Source organism: Gossypium arboreum, chromosome 11, assembly GCF_025698485.1.
Source record: "Gossypium arboreum isolate Shixiya-1 chromosome 11, ASM2569848v2, whole genome shotgun sequence".
NCBI classification, from domain to species: Eukaryota; Viridiplantae; Streptophyta; class Magnoliopsida; order Malvales; family Malvaceae; genus Gossypium; species Gossypium arboreum.
In genome coordinates this window covers 137,515,999-137,527,115 of record NC_069080.1, presented here as the reverse complement: position 1 = coordinate 137,527,115, position 11,117 = coordinate 137,515,999, and the positions used below count along the sequence as shown (strand labels likewise).

The 11,117-nt window shown below is 32.8% G+C and overlaps 2 long non-coding RNA genes across 2 annotated transcripts; both read right to left on the bottom strand.

Annotated features, from left to right (window-relative positions):
- On the bottom strand, nt 1-3,198 carry LOC128283740 (uncharacterized). The gene is made up of 3 exons (XR_008274147.1): nt 3,109-3,198; nt 2,550-2,633; nt 1-81 (listed from the first exon to the last, which is right to left on the bottom strand). It is a non-coding gene; the product is annotated as an uncharacterized LOC128283740 (long non-coding RNA).
- Nucleotides 3,199-8,231: 5,033 nt separating this feature from the next.
- On the bottom strand, nt 8,232-8,673 carry LOC128284113 (uncharacterized). Its single transcript, XR_008274428.1, has 3 exons — nt 8,614-8,673; nt 8,509-8,541; nt 8,232-8,282 (listed from the first exon to the last, which is right to left on the bottom strand). It is a non-coding gene; the product is annotated as an uncharacterized LOC128284113 (long non-coding RNA).
- Between the last annotated feature and the right edge of the window lie 2,444 nt (nt 8,674-11,117).

The following is an 11,117-nucleotide window of genomic DNA, read 5'->3' as shown; positions in this document are numbered from 1 at the left end:
TACACACCGTAATTCTCCCGTTTTAGTCCTCGATGACTTTCTCCTTTCCTTTCGATGCTGATGCTTCAGGTTCTTTGTTGGCTACGAAAATAATAATTTATAATCATTAATACAACATGATTCAATTTAATTCATGAGCCTAAACATGCAAATTTAACCATTTTTAATGTATATATATAATTTCACCATTAAGCTGTCTACTTAAGTCATTGTTACTAAATTATTTATATCTTGAGCTAAGAAACTCCAATTAATATCCGTAAATTTTCCTTAAAACTAGACTCATATATATTCTAACCATAAAATTTCCAGAATTTTTGGTCTAGCCATTTAATACAGTTTATTTGTTAAATACTCCCCTGTTATTTCATTTGACAGTTCTGACCTCTCTCTACTAAAAATAAATTATCTCATTGTACAGAACTCGAATAAGGTTCTTGTTTATTTATTTTGAAACTAGATTCATTAAGGAGTTCACATATATAAATCAAACTCCATAATAATTTTTTTACAATTTTTAATAATTTTCCAAAGTTAAAACAGGGCATCTCGAAATCACCCCGAACCAGTATTACAAAATTTCAAATATCTCTTGATTCATCAATTAATTGCTTATACTGTTTCTACTATAAGAAACTAGACTCAATAAGCTTTAATTCCATATTTTTTTTATCTTCTAGTTCAATTTATAAAATTTTTAGTAAATTTTCAAAGTCAGACCATTGCTACCTCCCAAAACTGTTTTGATGTAAAATGTTAATAACTAGATTTATAACACCAATTCACACCTTATTCCTACTCAAATTTCATTTAAACTCAAATTTAACTATTAAATTTTCAAAATATTTTCTTAATTCCGAATTTTCCTCAATTTAGTCCCTAAAACACAAAACTTATAGCTTACTTTGCAATTCAATCCTTATATCTATTCTAACTTGAATTTCATTCAATTAAACCCCTATTTCATCATTTTATTCATCATGAACTTTGTTTAAAAAAAAAACCTAAGAACTTCCAAACTAACAACTTAATTTCATCAAAACTTTGTTCTAAAGCTTTTAAAGCATCAAAATTAAGTAAAAAGGGCTAATTTGACTTACCTATTAAACTTCCAAGCTTTAAAATCCCTATTTCCCCTATTTCCTTTCTTTCCTTTCTATTCTCCTTCTTTCTCCCCTGTTTCGTTTCTTCTCTGTTTCCTTTGTTATGTTTCTTTAATTCTTTTATGTTATATTTTATATTTAATTAATTTAATAAATATCTATTTTAATAACAAACACTAATATTACAATTGGATACATATTTAATTTTACATTTGTACCAATAATTTTATTACAATTGTCATTATTTAATTTGTTTCTTAAACAAAAATCTCATAATTTAATAATTTAATTATTTAATTAACAAATATCTTTTACTTAAATTATAAGTAATTTAGTATTTAAATTACAAATGTACCTATACAATTCTTACACATGTATATTTTATTACCATACAATTGTCTTCTATTTAATTTATTTATAATATATTATCAATTAAGTAATCATAATAATTTAATATAAAACTATAATAATAATCATTATAATATATATATATATAATTTAATATATAAAACCTAAATAAAATCTTTGATTTTATTTCAATATGCCGCCTCAATTTATGTAAATGGCTTAATTGCCATTTTGATCCTTTTTATTTTCTATTACTTTAGAATTAAACTTTTACCCCTTTTTCAATTTAGTTCTTTTTGCTAATTATTCTAAATTAAGCTAATTTCACCTAATTAAATCCTAATTAGACACACCACTAGGCTCATAAATATTTTTAATAATTATTTTTGAACTTATTTCACTAAGACGGAGGCCCTATAACTCACTTTTCCGGTGCCCGTGAATTTCAGGTCATTACATCATGTTTCATAAATCTCATGTCCGAAACATAGGACCATAGTTTCATATAACGAGCGTTTATAAAACATCATTCAATTCTAATCCTTGACCATTTATCATGTATATACAAATTCACAAAACTTCATACACATAGTATCAACGACCACATAGGTATCGTACATACCTCAACTTTCCTATATTTATTCATTTATTTCCTTACTTTTTGTTCAATACATTAATTCGTTCGGGAGCCTTTCTATTCTTTAAGAATTCGTACACTTAGTACATCACTGATTTGTCAAAGCCAAATCGATTTCGCACATTTAGTGCCATCTCAATAAACTGAAGCTATCTCGGTATCGCACACTCAGTGCCTCATATAGCCGAAGCTTTCTCAATTTGTACACTTAATGCTATCTATAGCCGAAGCTATCTCGGTATCGCACACTCAGTGCCTCATATAGCCGAAGCTTTCTCATTTTTCACACTTAATGCTATCTATAGTCGAAGCTATTTTGAAACGCACACTTAGTGCCAAACATAGTCGATTTATCATCGTACTTAAACCATAGTCAGATATATATTTCTTTACAACTCAATTAAGCATATATAATGCACATACATTTCAATTTAACAACATTTATTTACTTATGAACTTACCTTGTACTAACACGAACAGACCGGAACGATTATTTGATAATTTTCGACTTCCTCGATCCAAATTCGATTTTCTCATTTCTTGATCTAATTCAGTGCAAACTCAACTTATTTAATCATATATTCAATCAAATTCATCTAAAAACACATAAATGGGCTAATTACACTTTTGCCCCTGACATTTCACATTTTTCGCAATTTAGTCCCTATTTCACAAAACAAAAAATATTCAAAATTTGACCACACCCATGCTTGGCTGAATTTCACTAAGGTCTCTAGCAGCCCATTTCTTTCATTTATTTTACATTTTGTCCCCAAAATTTACAAATTTCTCAATTTAATCCTTAATAGGCATTTTTACTAAAAATCACTTAATTAAATATGAAAATCTATTAACACATATTTATTTTTCATCTTTAAACACAAAAATCTCAAACTATCAACAATGGAAAATCACAAATTCTTCATCAATTTTGAAAATTAAAGCATGGGCTAACTAATTTACGAAGCAACGATCTCAAAAACGTAAAAATTATTAAAAATCAGGTCAAAATGGACTTACAATTGCTCCCCCAAAGTGCCGAACTATTTTGAGCATTCAAACCCTATTTTTCATTGTGATATTCGGTCATTTAATGAAGAAGATGAACCAAAAATTGATTTTGGTTTTATTTATTAAGCATTAATTAAATAATTACTAAAATAACCTTAATAAAACAACACCAAAATCATCCATTTAATGGCCATTACCGTCCATCAACCATAATAGTGGCATATTTCCATTTTAAGGACTTAGCAATTAATAAACCATAGTAATTTAGTGCTTTAACAATTGGATTGCCACTTTTTCATTTGACGCAATTAAGTCATTTTTGCAAATTGAGCACACAAATGATAAAATTTTCTTACGAAAATTTCACACATATCAATTCACATACTTTCAACATAGAATATAATATTAAAATATTTTTCTGACTCAAATTTGTGGTCCCAAAACCACTGTTCTGACTAGGGTCTAAATCAGGCTGTTACATTGATCATATAAAAATTATAAAGATATAGACTATAAAAAATTAAAATTTCATTTGGCCCCCTAAAAATTTATCCTAGTTTCTCCCTTGTTCTTCGACCTCTTTTTTTAAGTCTCGTCCAAGAATTTGTGTGTGACCAACGTAGGCAAGCAAATTTTTCCTTAACAAATCATCAGCAAATCCCACCTGAAAACTAAGTTCCTTGGCCTTATTAAGTGTAGCCCCCCACTTTTTCAACGTATCAAAGTCCAATTTCTCAACTAGAAAATCTTCCATCTCTTTTATGGTAGCACAAACCAGAATTTGAGTAGGTTTATAGGTAAAGTTAGTAACTATTCCACGATCCTTTTCGATTCAGCTCGCAATAGATTGAAGGAAGCTTGGAATTTCCTCCCAACCAATTTTTTACAACTCTTCTTGTAAGCCTGGGAAACTTTCTTTTCCCAGTTTGTTGTTGCCTTTGTCATAAACTAGGTGTTCAAAATCCCTAAAAGCAGAGAGTAAATATGGGGTCCTTGCAGGAAACTGAAATAATAAACAGAGAAAACCATATATTATGAGGATGGTATACATATGCATTAGTTGAGATTTAATGTGATGTCATTACAAACACGTATTCAACAAATTCATGGGTCTAATAAATAATCATAGATGATGGATATTGTAAGATGCTTATGTTCATTAATGAAATAGGTATTATTAATAAGTAAAAATCTTAATGAAAAAGGTTTGTTGATGATGAAGTAATAACCTTAGAAATAGAATAAAGTTTTCTGAAACCTAAATAATTTCCCAAATTATTTTGGTTGGTTGTTCTCAAATGCTACTTGGATCAGCTAATGTCCAATGATTCACGATGCAATCCTGAAATTTAATTAGAAATATGTAAGAAAGGAATGTCTTATCGCTAAGTCTAAAAATAAATCTAGTGCAAGGAACAGAGATTTACTATAAAAAAAAACCAATATTTGATTGAACTTTCATAGGAGAAATTATTTTATTGAACCTTCTCACTATATCATTCAAGGTTCATTTCTAATTATTGAATGACATCTCAATAATTTTTTTATATCATTGAAACATGATTTTAATAATTTTTTAACCCTAAAATCCCCGATCCCCAAACCTTAAACCTTGAATCCTAAATCATAAACCCCAAACTTGAACCTAACCCGTGAACATAAAACCTAAACTTCAAATCCTGAACCTTAAATATCAAACTCGAATCTTGAACCCCGAACACTAAATCTCAAATCCTAAACATGAACCCAAACCTTGAGTTTAGGGTTTGGGGTTCAAGTTTGAGGTTTGGGTTTGAGTTTGGGATTTGAGGTTTGAAATTAAAAAAAATACCAAAATTATGTGTTAATGACATAAAAAAATTACTAAAATGTCATTAAATAATTGGAAAGGGACCATGGATGTTGTGGTGGGAACGATCCATAAAATATTTTCTTCTTCCCACCACATCATCCATGCTCCCTTTCCAATTATTTAATTATATTTCAGCAATCTTTTCTATGTCATTGACACATAATTTTGATAATTTTTTTTTACTCTGAACCCTGAGTCATGAGCCCTGAATCTTAAACCTCAAATCTCAAACATGAACCTTGAACCTGAACTCCAAACCCTGAGTTCAAGGTTCAGGGTTCTAGTGTCACGAGCCACAATTCAAGGCCTGTGGCCATAGCACCAAATGCATCTAGTAGTGGTCTATTGTGTAAATGGATATCATTTGGCTCACAAGAACTGACCTGATTCAATAACCTATGGGAGAAACCTATCAGATTGAAGCCAGGTTGGCCCGATAATAAAGATATGACAACTTAGGCTATTTTGGTAACTAATCCTAGCAGAAGATTGATAGAATCATATCTTGTAAAGATTAGGTTAGATTTGATAAGGAATATCTCGTAAATCCTTAAAATCAAGGGATATAGTTAATCTCTTCCGTAAATGTAAATGTATCTTGACCGTCGGTTGTGGGGAAGCTCAACTATAAATAGAGAGCCTCTCTATCATTTGTACTCACTCCATTCATTGTTTCATTATTCTTTGTGAATAAGAGAATATTGAGAGCATTTACTCAAACACCTTGTGTGCGCTCTTTCTGTTGTTCTTTTATTGCTTCTTTTGGCATAAATCACTTCCGCTATACAAATTGGTGCCTTGGAGGACTTCTAAAGGAATCCTCACTTAAGTAAAGGCTGATTTAGGTGAGATTGGACGAACAGGTCGCCTAAGGCCGCACAGATCATAAGACAAAAGATCTAGCCCCGTGACAAGTGGTATTAGAGCTATTGGTTCGAAGGCATTGTTAGGATGTCGAAAGAAGAGTTCGAACAAAGGTAAGCTAAAAACTCTTTGAAGGAGATGCTATCAGCAGTTGAGGAACGCGCGGGTAAACTTGAGGAGTCTATAGAGGACGCAAAATAGTTAGAAAATGCACTTGAGGAAAGCATAGATAACTTGAGGGAGCAGTCCAGAGACTTTGTGACCATGTGTCTCACTTCTAATAAGGAGAGTGTGCAAGAGTTGCTAGATTCCCAAAGGAAGAAGCTGGCAAAGAGGAGCTCGAAAGAGAGCTGGCATTGTGCCGAGCAGCCGTGGGGAAAAGAGTATCAAGTGCAGCACCCAATTATGAGGATGTCCTGAAGCCGAAAGAGTTTGTGGGGACAAGGTCTACATACGATGTGGAAAACTTCTTGTGAAGGATAGAAAACTACTTCCATGCCAAAGGTATCGTGGATGATGCGGTTAAGGTAAACACTGTTTCAATGTTTCTTACTGATATTGCGTTTTTATGGTGGTGAGGCAGGACCACAGATAAAAGGCAATGTGAGATTGAGACGTGGCACAAGTTTTAATGTGAGTTAAAGGGATAGTTTTACCTAGAATTTATCGAGGAAAAAGCTCGGGAAAATTTGCAAAGGTTAAAGCAACGGGGCACAGTGGGAGAGTATGTTCAAGAGTTCAAAGAACTCATGCTCCAAGTTTTAGATGTGACCAAGAAAGAATCATTGCTTGTTTTTCAGAATGGATTGAAGTCGTGTGTCAGACAGGAGGTGGAACAAAGAGGTGTTCAAAAGCTGTCGGAAGCCATGACGATAGTAGAGTCTGTGGTCAAGCTTGGTCTAGGGAAAGGCAAGCTTGGGTCTTCCAAGTCTGAGAAAAGGGGCGTATGTGAAAATGATCACAAGGAAGATACTGTTGATGGCAATAGCAACGACAACAATGGTGGTAATGGGAAACCACGAGTTGGGAAGAAGAAACCTGATAGAAAAAAGGACAAGTTGAAATGTTTTCTCTGTGACAGTCCACATATATTGAAGAAATGTCCTAATAAATTTGAGCTTAAGGAGGTACCAGTAGGTAAGGCCCTGGTACTTGGTTTGAGCGCAAGGGGTGTCAAAGCCAAGGAAGCTGAAAGTGAGAAGAAACCAGTGAAGTGCTTCTTATGTCATGGTCCGCATAGGTTGCGGAAGTGTCCAAAGAAGTCTGTCACCGAAAGGGACGATGGAGCATACAAAGAGCCCAAGAAGCTTGGTTCAAGCTAGGGAAAAGTCGAAGCCAAGAGGGCAAAGAGGAGCAAAAAGAAGCGAGTAAAGTGCTTCTTGTGCCATGGTCCCCATGAGTTGTGAAGCTGTCCAGAGCAAGCAGTAGTCAAAGGAAAGGCAACGCCTGAACTTGGTGAGTCAGGGAGAGGCTTCCACCTAAGGAAGAGGTGAGTTTTTCATCGAACTTAGGGGAAAAGTTATGATGAAAACAGTGAAGTTGGGGCTAATGAGGCTCAATTCGAGTAAAGCGTCGGAGTTGGCCAAGTCACCGACAAGGCTTCCACATATGGGAGAGGAGGGTAGTGCATCAGACTTCGAGGAAAAAAAAGTTATGCAAGTTGGACAGTTGACTAAAGTAAATGCAACGAGTAGGATGGTTCGAGTTAAGAAGTGACATAAGCCGAGGCAAAAGTCTTGAAGGAAGGGAAAAGCTAAGGCATCAAAATGAAACCAAGGCGAATTAAGTCAGTGCCATTCGGAAGTAGCAATGAGGGCGTCATGAGAATAGGTGGGGGAGAATGTCACGGGCTACAGCTCAAAACCCGTGACCATTGCACTAAATGCATCCGGTGGAGGTCTATTGTGTAGATGGGGATCATTTGGTCCACAAGAACTGGCCCGATTCGATAACCCTTTGGAGAAGCCTGTCAGATTGAAGCCTGATTGGCCGGATAATGAAGATATGACAACTTAGGCTATTTTGGTAACTAATCTTAAAAGATTGATATAATCATATCTTGTAAAGATTAGATTAGATTTGATAAGACATATATTGTAAATCCCTAAAATCAAGGGATATAGTTAATCCCGTCTGTCGATATAAATGTATCTCGACCGTTGGTTTTGGGGGAGCTCAACTATAAATAGAGAGCCTCCCCCTTATTTGAAATCAATCCATTCATTGTTTCATTACTCTTTTTAAATAAGAGAATATTGAGAGCATTTACTCATTTACTCAAACACCTTGTGTGTACTCTTTCTGTTGTTCTTTTGTTGCCTCTTTTTGCATAAATCGCTTCTGCTATACAAATTGGTGCCTTGGAGGACTTCTAAATGAATCCTTACTTGAGTAAAGGCTGACTTAGGCTAGTTTTGAAAAACGAATCACCTAAGACCGTACGGATCGCGAGACGAAAGATCTAGCCCTGTGACACTAGGTTTTAGATTCAAGGTTAAAAAATTACCAAAATTATGTGTCAATGATATGAAAAAATTACTGAAATATCATTAAATAATTAAAAAATGGATCATGGTTGATGTGATGAGAAGGATCCATAAAATAATTTCTGCCTTTGATACATAAATTTCATGCATCATCGATAAATAATAACATGAAACTTCATCATTAAATTAAAAAAAAATTATGCATACCAATCTATCATCGTTCCCAACTGTTCTTGAAGGCTGAAAAACCAAATTAAAAAGTTAGATGGGATACTTAGATTGAGTAACTAAAAATGTAAAAATTTAACATACCTCTTTACGTTGTTGATGTAATATATCAAACTTGGATGCTACTTTGAGCAATCTTTCCTTATCCTCTTTTGGTTTTAAATTAGCATTAGTTATTTCTTCGAACTCTTGCTGAATGCCTTGGACATCCAGTTGCACTGGCCATGGCTTAATGAGCATTGATTTCATATCTATCTTCTTGTCCTTCCTTTCCTAAAATATACACACAAAATAGGCATTAAAAGAAACAAACATATTTACATTGTCGATACAAGGATTTTTTGGATCATCTATTACAATATATTGTCGACTCTGAAAGTAAAAACCATTCTCAAATTTTAGTTACTTTATTTATCATTGAAGTTGAAAAACACTTCTCAACCCAAATCATGATTTCAAACTAAAAAAAAATTGGGTAAATATGCAGTTTTTCAATTTAAACTTTAATTTTAAAGCTGAATTTTAACCCAAGTCAAAATTTTTAGCTTTTAACCTTTAAAAAGGTTCTTTTAAATGAAATTATTTTTTTATCCTCTCATTAAATCTTTTACTTTACAACATCATGTCTAAAATAAATATTTTATCTTTCTAAAAGTAATTTTTAATGAAATGGTAAACACTATCAAAATTTTTAATAACACTTTTCAATAATAAACTAACTTAAAGTAAGCATAACCAATAATGCAGAGTCCAATCCGTGTAGTGGCATTTTTACCTTCAATACATATATATATAATAAATAACAATAATTATTAAATTCAGTTAGGAGAATTTACTTGTAATATTTGTCTGTCAATCCGATGCCTGTATATTACCCTTATTTCCTTCCCAGTTTTCCCTTCGACAAGCTTCCTTGGTAAATTTTTTATTTTTCAGCATTGGTGATTGTTGGGAGTTGCACTGTTTCTTTGTGCCTTTTTTTTTTTAGCTTCCAATTTGTCAAGCTCTTCAATGGGTCTTTTCATTACGCGGCATCGAATTGTTTATCTGATTATGATTGAGCAACTCTTCGTTCTCTCCATCTTGAAAGTTCTGATTGGTTGCTGATGTCACTCTCTCATGCTGTGACAAGTCTCTATTCTCTTTATAAGTATTTTCGAGATATGACATCCTCATCTTAACACAGATATAAGAAATTTAGATTAAAACAAATCATTAAAACGAAAAGCTGTGGTTCAAGACTCAACATAGTGAAATCATGAGTCATTTCTTTAGAATTTGTTGTTGCAAATGTTGCTTGTGAGTTTGAAGACATACAAGAAAAGTATATATGTTGAAACAAGGTGTCAATTGTAGGTGGAGAATTCAATTGATTTGGCACTTCTTCAACAATTTTTTTTTTATTGAACGACAAAAAATTAAAAAATTTTGCATAACAAAAAATTTAACTGGAAAGATGCAGGAAGAGCAAGCTCAAGAATGACATGAGACATTAGGATAAAGAAAAAGAAAAGAAAACTTATAAAAGATAAAGATAAATGAACCCATATTGCTTAGTAGAAAAGGAATTATGATTATAATGTGACATAAAAATAATGTAGCAATACATGTTCAAATATAGGTATCAAATATGGTGTTCCAAAATTCTTCTAAATGCATTAAAAATTTTAGAAAAATTGAACACATATATATTACGCATAAATTTTTATATTTGATATTTACATTTATATTCAAGTAACATAGTTAAAATTTTGACTTTTTAACATTTAAAAATAAATCTAGTGCATCAAAAAGAGAATTATTATAAGCAGTAATTTTTATGTACCGTTGATATATAAATTTTATACATCATCAATAAATAATAACATGATGCATTATCATTAAATTAAATAAAAATTATGCATAACATACCATTCGAGGATAGGTTCCCAACACTTGTTGAGGGCTGAAAAACCAAATTAAAAAGTTAAAGTTAGATTTGTAAAAATTTAACATACCTTTTTACGGTTATTTTCTAATGTCTCAAACTTGCTTGACCACTCTCCCCCTTGAAAGTTCATGTCTCCACTTAGGAACAAGTAGTTCTCATCTATGCTTGCATTTGACATCAAGCGGTTCTCACTTGAGAACTCTCCCCCTTGAAAGTTCATGTCTCCACTAGGGAACAAGTAGTTCTCATTTATGCTTGCATTTGACATCAAGAGGTTCTCACTTGAGAACTCTCCCCCTTGAAAGTTCATGTCTCCACTCGGGAACAAGTAGTTCTCATCTATGTCTGCATTTAAGATCAAGGGGTTATCACTTGAGAACTCTTTCTCTTGAGAGTTCATACCTCCACTTGGTAACAAGTAGTTCTCATCTATGCTTGCATTTGACATCAAGTAGCTCTTGATCTGTTTCGGTTGATAGTTCATGTCTCCATTCGGGTTGAAGTATTTCTATAATGAAATATCTCTCTTGAAAGTTTTGATTGATTGCTGGTGTCAGTCTCTCAGGTTGTGACAAGTTTCCAAGTCTTCCATAGCTATCTTCGGGGATAAAATGTTAGCAATGCTCATCTTGGCACGGATCTAAGAAATTTAGATTAG